The 9,234-nt window shown below is 35.6% G+C and overlaps 1 pseudogene; it reads right to left on the reverse strand.

Annotated features, from left to right (window-relative positions):
• Positions 1-6,689: 6,689 nt before the first annotated feature.
• Positions 6,690-7,963, reverse strand: LOC107061442 (ras-related protein RABE1a-like; annotated as a pseudogene).
• Positions 7,964-9,234: the final 1,271 nt, after the last annotated feature.

Here is a 9,234-nt window from a genome sequence, read left to right on the forward strand (position 1 = left end):
GACTTGGACTTGCTAGTGATGGATTTCAGCCATTTCGCAATTCAAAAATCTCACATAGCATTTGGCCTGTGGTTCTTATTCCTTATAATTTACCACCTTGGTTGTGTATGAAACAAGAAAATTTTATATTGTCAATGCTTATTCCTGGTCCAAATGGTCCTGGAGATGCAATTGATACATATCTTCAGCCTCTAATTGAGGAATTGAAGGAGTTGTGGGAAGTTAGTATTGAGACCTTTGATGCATCAACTAAACTAAATTTTAAGTTGCATGCTTCTTTGATATGGACGATCAATGACTTTCCAGCTTATGGAAATTTATCTGGATGGAGTACAAAAGGAAATTGGCATGTCCATCTTGTAATAAAGACACCTCCTCAATTCGATTGGCTAATTGTAGGAAACAATGCTTTATGGGTCATCGACGTTACCTTCCCAAGGATCATAGATGGAGGAATGACAAGAAGTCATTTGATAATACAATAGAGAAGAGGCTCCCACCAAAAACATGTTCTGGAATTGAGATACTTAATCAAGTGCAAGATCTTGAAGGACAACCATTAACAAAGGATCCCAAGAAAAAGAGGAAGATCTCACGTGAAAAACTAAATGATAATTGGAACAAGAAAATTATCTTTTTTGAACTTCCATATTGGAAATCTCTCTTGTTGCGAGATAATTTGGATGTCATGCATATTGAGAAAAATATATGTGATAATATCATGGGGACAATCATGAATGTCAAAGGAAAGACAAAAAGACACAATTAACACTCAGTTAGACTTGAAGGAAATGAACATTCGGCCAGAATTGCACCCTATCCAAAGGAGGGGAGAAAGTTGAAGTTCCAACTGCATGCTACACATTGTCGCCTGAAGATAAACACAAGTTATGTCTTTTCTTGAAGAATTTAAAGGTCCTTGATGGATTTTCATCTAATATTTCTCAATGTGTAAACTTGAAAGATCACAAGATTTCCCTTCCTTAGAGACTGTTTTTCTTGTAGTGTTGGTCACCTCGGGTTTGGAGATCATAGAAGCGGTTTTGGTTTGGAGCATTGGAAATTGAACCACTAGGAGGAGCTTGCTTGCCTCCCCTTCCTTTTTCCGCAAGCATGGGGTAATCTCTCATTTTGTGTCCACTCTTCCTGGAACTAAAGCATCCATCGATGCCGACTAGGAACTTACCATCATGTTTCTTCCCACATTTAGCACATGTAGACCTAGCAAAAGAACAGCCACCTACATTACCTCCTTGAGGTTTACGGTTAGCCACCCTATCCTTGTTAAACTTAGGTAGAACATTACAGGAACTTTGACGAGAAAACATTTGTCTAAACCTAGGTTGACCTTGTCCATCGAACCTTGTGTTGGAGAAGTTCTCATCACCGATTCTAGCCCTCTTTACCTTATTCTTTTCATTGAGTTTTGTCTACTCAATTTGTTGGGTGTACACCATAAGACGTGAGATATCTATATCATGGATGAGCATTACCGTATGAAATTCTTTTAATACCATGTCGGACACGCCCGTCCCCAACTTACTCAACCTAGCCCTCAATTCCACCACCATAATTGGAGCGTATTTGGATAGTTGGGTGAACTTTAGAGCATACTCTCTCACGCTCATACTTCTGTGATGAAGGTTAATGAACTCTTGCACCTTTCCTTCCCTCAACTTGAGTGGAAAGAACTTATCCAGAAACGCTAATTTAAATAATTCCCACTCTACGGGACCTACTCCTAATAGTCTCTCTCCCTTCCATTGATCATACCACACTTGAACAACATCATTCAATTGCTAAGCGGCTAACTCCGCCTTCTCCACTGGAGTCACCCCCATAATAGAAAGTACCTTATAGACCTCGTCGATAAACCTTTGAGGATCCTTCTCCACCTTGGAGCCATGAAATTCTGGAGGGTTCATCCTTGCAAAGTACCTCACTCTTGAATCCACCGAATTCACATTAGGATTCACTGTAGCTACAACCTCTCTATTGGCTTGAGTCACCAATGCTTGAGCCAACATTTTAAAAGCTGACCTAACCTCCGCATTTGTCAGATTCTCAGCCAAAGGATATATCAGAGCTTGAGGAGGAGCTCCTTGTTCCAGGTTCTCCCTCACATTCCCTTTAGTGTAAGCCCTTCGAGAAGACCTATTCTGAACAGCATAAGGTAAGGATTAGAAGAGAGTCTTTGTAAGGTTAAACTCTATGGCACGACTTAAAAGTAATGAAAGAAGTGGAGTGTCCTAATCATCTTGTAATCTCTCATTCATAAATGTGGCAGGCTTCACACTCATGAACAAGACTCTACTAGACCTTGTGCTCAGATACCAAGTTTGTCATGACCCATGGGTACCCCCTAGATGTAACCTGGCGTATAGAGCCCCGATGGACACCATACAAGATACTTAGCATATCATAACATAAAGTAGTAAAACAATAAAGAGTAAAATAACATTTAAGTCCAAAACAATTTCATAGAAAAGCGGAAGTCTAACTCATGTATCAACATCGCACACTATTACAATCGAATGAAACTGCTCCTAGCCCATACATCATGTTCAAAAGGAAATATGAAAGTGAAAGTAAAATAAGGAAAATCAGTCCTTGAACCATGAGGACTCACCAAGCTCTGAAAGAGATCAAAGTCCAAGCTCTAGCCACTACAATGGAAACCCTACCTGTTGGACCTTATATTTAGGAGAATGTAGGCAAGTGTATGCTTAGTACAAAAATGTACGAAGTATGATAGCTATGCATGAAAACATTTAAAACATGCTAAAAAGGACATTTCAATTCATGATATGCAATTTACCAAGATTAAAGATCATAATAGAAATAGTTGGAAAACATAGGTCATAACATCATGGTCAATGCAAGGTAAATCATCTTTAAGTCATTGAACACATATGAGATACTTCTTTAAGTGACCTTAGTTAATTAATCAACTTGTTGTGGGATAATTAGCCTTAACCGACCTAGAGACCATGTGAGCTATAACATGATCACCCGGTGTCTCCCACACTGAAAATGGTTGTTCTACTTGCCTAAGGTAGAACCATGAACTTCTAGCTTAAGTGAATCCACTAGCCAATCAACCTATGGGGGCACATAGTTATGGGATAAGGAGATTCATACTAGAAACTCGGCCTCTACTGGTGGGAGAGCTTCCATCTCATAAGACTTCTTCTAGAAACCCCACCTCTACTAACTAGAGAGCTTCCATCCCAATGTCAATATCCACTCAGTTCTAAGCATAATTCTCATGGAATAGTATTTTCCTACTTATTCTCATTATCCATGGAAAGACATGTCATCTTGTCAATCCAAGATAGTACATTAGGATAGCTCTTATTCATTGATTCAATTAGGTGAGAATAGCCTTTAAACCTAAGAATACTTTATATGTGAGAAAACCTTTCACATCAGGGTTGTAAGTGGTTTATGAGAATATCCTTTTCAACAACACAACAACAACAACAACAACAACAAAATTGGCACTTTACTCTTAAAGCACCCTTATAGCATTTACATAGGTTCATATGATCATGCATAAACTCATACTTTCCCCTTTCAAGGTTCAAAGTTACTTTCAATCACCAATTCTAGAATTCAAGCATTAGATAGGTATTCTATCATAATTTCATGTAGTTCTATTATTTCATGCTTTAGATCATAAAAATCATCTTTCATAATCAACAACCCAACTCTATGAGATCACAATTCGGAAAACATGGGGGTTTGCATGGGTTCATAGGGAAAAAATCATAACAGTATTGTAAATCATCAATTTATGCATATTTAAACATAATGCAATCATTAAAATCAATAATCAAAGAACCGATGATATTTGAGGAAAACCCTAGCTAATTGGGGATTCCTACCATTTGAAATAGAGGAATTTGGGGACTCCATGGGTGGAACGAACCCATGGATGAAATCTAACATACCTCAAGTCCAACTGTCTATCTTCAATGGAGAATTTGGATCCTTAGCTTCAAACCCTAGTTGAATCTTCTTCTTCTTCTTCAAGTTTTAGAGACAGAATATTTGAGAGGAGTTGGTTTTATTTTGGGATTTTAGAAGAATGAATTAGGGGTGAATTTAGGGGTAAAAAGACTTATATAGGGGTTCTAAATATAGGCAAAATGACATAGTATAGTAATTAATCAATTAGTAAAAGACCCAACTGCCTCTGAAATAATAACTGATAGTAGTGACCCATGGATCCCAGTCGAAGGATCGGTTCTGACCCACGGCCCGTCCTGGTGGACCATCATTTGGCGTCAAAGGCGTGATCCTTGGGGTCTCGAACCATGGACTGTGGTCTGACTAACGGTCTATTGGTCAGGTCATGGTCGAGGACCCTTAGAACCCACTTGGGCAGGCGAACCACGGACTACACCTACGGTCCGTGGTCCACTTCACGGGTCGTGGGTGGCCAGCGTGGTCTGCAAACTACAACTGGAAATCTGCTATTTTGGTCTTTTTGAATGCAGGATGTTACTCCCACGTCCCCACCCAAAAAATTCCCATTAATCTCTCTCTCTATTTTGCAAACTTAATTCTTATTCAATTTGAAGGATAAAGATAGCTACTCTAAAAGATCTACTCTGCTTGTCACCTCCGATTGAAAAGAATGATGAATTTGAATAGTTTCATATCATAACGGTAAGTTTCTATCAATGCTCTAAATCTATAATAACTACTAATTGTTGAATCAATATTCTTTTGTTGTTCAATGATCTCCTTCTGGATTTGATTAATCACTTTTATCATAACTAGTATTTGGGTGTTCATCATATACTTAATTATTTGCCCAATATATACAAGCATAATTTTTTTTTGTTCGATTAATGTTTAATTCAACTTGAATTTGTGTAGAGTTTTCTTTTTATATTGGGTTGAACAACATCTATTTTATTTAGGAGACACTAGATGGGCGGTGCTAGGGTACCAAAAGTGGTTTATCTGAATTCCCTTTGACGAAAAATTACATTATATAAGGTCAAACTTATATCTTATTTATATAGTAGAGGATGAACCCTTGACTTCTTAGTATGATTTTCTTCTTTAAATTTTAAATTACATAGTGAAAATCTTGGGTTCACTACCATGGCATCATCTACACAATAGTTATTTAATATTTTTGCCTAAGAAATCTCAAATTGGGTTCCATTGTTGTTACTAAATCCGATGTTGAACCAGATATATGTGTGAAATGTAAAACATGTCACTTAAAACTATCCTAATCTTTAACTATGTGATGACCATTGCAGTGCCATTACACATTAAGTCCTATGAATTTTAATACTTAATTGATATGTAATCTAAAGAAAAATGTGAGCTGTCAATGGGAATATTTTGTGGCTCTGTACATGTTATTGAGATCATTAGCACAAATGTGCAAGTTGAATCTACTATATTTGGGGCAAGGGAGTATGCAAAGAAGAAATTAAACTAGGTTGATGCACCTATTTTAGCTTAAGAACCAAAGGAAATTTCTACCTTAACCATTTTTAACGGTTAAGGTTCCAGATTTTGCAATTTTGGAACATGATAAAATTGTGTTTATGCGAATGAAAATATGTGGAGTTTCATTTGAATAGGAAACCGCAAAGCCACTGGTAATTACAGAATTAGATGTGGCACCTCCAAAGAAATATGAAGTCCGCCTCAAGATTCTTTTCACCTCCTTGTTTGGGAAGCTACGGTGTTGTCTTAAAGTATCCTCTTTCCATGACCGATTTGTAATTTAATCAATTGTGGACACTTTTGGGGCAGCATCTCAACAAATTTTTCTACTTTTAGATCATTAGATGGAAACTTTTTACAATGACAGTGCTAGTCAAACTGTAAGAATTGTGAAATACTATAGTTATTAGTATGGTTCCATGTGATTGTTCATGTTAGGGTGTTGGAAGAAAGTTATATGAGGATATATGATTTCTATTGACTGAGATCCGAATTATTATATAGTTACCTAACTTTGTATACTTTGGGTTCTTAATTTTTCATTTTCTGTGTTGATCATGCTTAGGGGTTGAAGTGCAAAGGATTTTGTTTAAAAGATAGAAAGCTCTGTGGAATGATTTCAAATTACCTGATACTTACTAGAATGTGTAACACTGTACTTATGGTTAACTTTGTAATCCAAATAAAATTATTTCTACGAGATTTCCAACATACATCCAATTGACTTCTCTGTTTTATGTAGATTCATGTGTGCTTTAGATTCTCCGTGTTACTAATACCTCTTTTCGCGATCTTGGTGGTTCCTCGAATGAAATATTTTAGTGTTCGTGTCTGAAACAATGTTTCATATTAACCCTTTGGATATTTTTTAAAACTAAAAACTTTCTGCATTTCATTCTTTATATTGATTTTGTAAATTTTAAACTACTGTCCTGTACTTTCAAATTAATTTCTTATTTTCCTGAATAAGGTATTGAATGCAACTTCTCCCTTCATTTATATAAGTCAAAAAGTGGTGAGAATATAATAATCAAAATTTGTAAATAGTAAGAGTTGTTGCCAAATACAAATCGATATTGAAAGATATAGTTGTATAGAGAGAAATACAGTGAAAATGTTATAGCAAATATAAGTTGAAAACCTTCAACTAAAATAGTCATTTTAATGATGTATTCGACATCATCCTGACTTCATTTGCTGCTATCAATATTTTAATAGCCACAACAAGCTGATTTTTAGGCACCCTGTGAAAATCCTGCTCCTTGGTCTGGTTTATTTATCTTGATCATCTGAGGCTCATCCTTTGAGTCAGATTTGGCAAGCCATTGTTTTATATCCCGAGCTATGAAAAAGAAAACCCCGTCAACATTCATATTTTTCTTGGCACTAGTTTTTAAGAATATTATGTCATATTCATTAGCAAGTGCTTAACCTTTGGAAGTAGAAACAACCATTTTCGCTTTCGTCCATGTCGGCCTTGCTGCCGACAAGAATTTTGTTGAAACTGTCGGAAGCATATTTTTAATGTTTGTAATCCAGTTCATGATGTTGTTAATAGATGACTCATAAGTTACATTGTATACCAATAATATACCCATGACTCCACGGTAATAAGCAGTTTCTAATTATTCGGAAGCATTCCTGACCAATGGTATCTTAAATTAGTAGTTTAATTTGTTAAATATCAAGCTCTATGGTCCTTATCCACACCGCTATTGCGGATAAATAATAGTTTGATGAGGTTATCGTAATCAGTTCGATTTGTAGTTGGTGGAGCGACAATTAAATTTTTTTCTCAAGAAATGATGAGGCGCAGCTCTAACCCGGGATTAAAGAAGAGTGAAAGGGGAAGAGAAGAAATATATGAAATATGTTTGAGTTGAATAAGGTATAAAGACTGCACCCACACAATAATTTTTTACTTTAAGGGATAAAGTACGCAAGTACTCTTGCTCTTTTTATGGTTTCCAAATAAAACTACCCTATGTGCTTTAAATATATATATAATTTTGCAGAAATTCGTACTTGATGAATGTTTTATGCACGAATGTTAGTCAAATCAGTTTCTTTCTATCTTTTGACAATGGTCACAACTGCTGATAGCTTATGCTTTCTGGTTATGCATCGAAAGGTAAAATCTTCTCTCTATGAAATATTTCAAGCAATTTTCTTCTATATTATTGATCATGTAATGGTATTCATTCTACTTGAAATATCTTATTAGACTTCACACATAGAGAAGTAATGTTTAAGTGTTTTCACAAGCTAAAACACTACTCACTGATTGCAGATGATAGCTTAACTTAAACACCATAACTTTGCTGTTTATTTTTTTTTCGATCTGTGATATATCCCTTTTCTGTGTATGCAATCTTTGATATCTACGATTCGATAATAACTCTCGTAAATTTAACAAAAGTTAGAGTCTCTTGAGCACTGCTTATAGTGGTGGTTGTTTTAATACACAGGGGAGCATGGCAGCCATCTTTGAACATTTTAACTGTCTTAACAAGTATTGGTTTCTTACTAATTGAGCCAAATCCAAATGATGGGTTAATGCATGACTTGGTGAGTTAATATTCTTGTATTGTGGTTATTTATACTACAACCTATCCTTTTTTATTGTAATGTGCTCTTAATCTCTATTATTCGCAGAGAACAAAGTACAAATACAATAGACAAGCATTTAACTACAAGGCAATATCAATGAATTAAAAGTACGCCACGGCTGGAGCAAGTGAATTTGGTAGTCATGACCAAGAAATCCAAACTCTTACAAATGCAAGAGATGGAATGTTCATTCTGCTAGATGTGCCACAAAGATTAAACCACATGCATTAGTACATATGCTATATTTTTATTTTCTCATATTCAGAATTTGCTAAAACTAATTTCGTACAATTGGTAAGGGGTATATACTTTAGTGATGTGATTACTCTGTTCTTTGTAATTAACAATGCAATTCAATATCAATGTTGGTTATTTTGGTATATTTTTGGATGTGTATGTGTATAGATACATGTGTATGCTAGTTGAAGAAATAATAATTACTATTCAATAACTATAGTGTACATCATAAATGTTTATCTAATTATTTATAGTAAAATTTCTTAGTGAGATAGGGAAATTTTCCATTATTTGAATGAGCATGAGCGATGGGAAATTTAACAATTTGCGTAGTGTAAACTGGTCGTTGAAATGAAAGATAAAGACCAGAAATTTTTTCATCACCAAAGCATCTTTAACAACCGGATTTTGAATCCGGTTGTTAACTTTTAACGGCTCAACTTTTAGCAATCAGTGACGACCAAATATTTTCCAGTCGTTATTGACCTATAACGACAGGATTTTGACTTTTAACGAGAGAATTTCCTATCGCTAAAAGTCATATTTCATGTAGTGGACATTGTATTTTGCAACTCCCTATATAGCAGTAAACTTAGATCTCAGTCCAAAAACTTTTTCAGAATCCTTCGCAGTCTCTATTCCAGTTTGTGACCCTGTCATAGCTAGACGGTTATACAAAAATTGCCTTGTCACAGTCTCTCAGAAAGCCACCTCAGCAAAATTTTATAGAATTAGAAATGACAGATTTTGATATCATTCTAGGCATGGATTCGTTACATTATTGTTATGTCTCAGTCGATTGTAGAACTAGGATCATTTTGTTTCAGTTTCCAAATGAGCTAGTCTTAGAATGGAAGGGTAGTAGCCCAGTGCCTATGGGTCGATTCATCTCTTATATTAAGGCCAGGA

Source organism: Solanum tuberosum, unplaced genomic scaffold (genome assembly GCF_000226075.1).
Source record: "Solanum tuberosum cultivar DM 1-3 516 R44 unplaced genomic scaffold, SolTub_3.0 scf00139, whole genome shotgun sequence".
Lineage (NCBI taxonomy): Eukaryota > Viridiplantae > Streptophyta > Magnoliopsida > Solanales > Solanaceae > Solanum > Solanum tuberosum.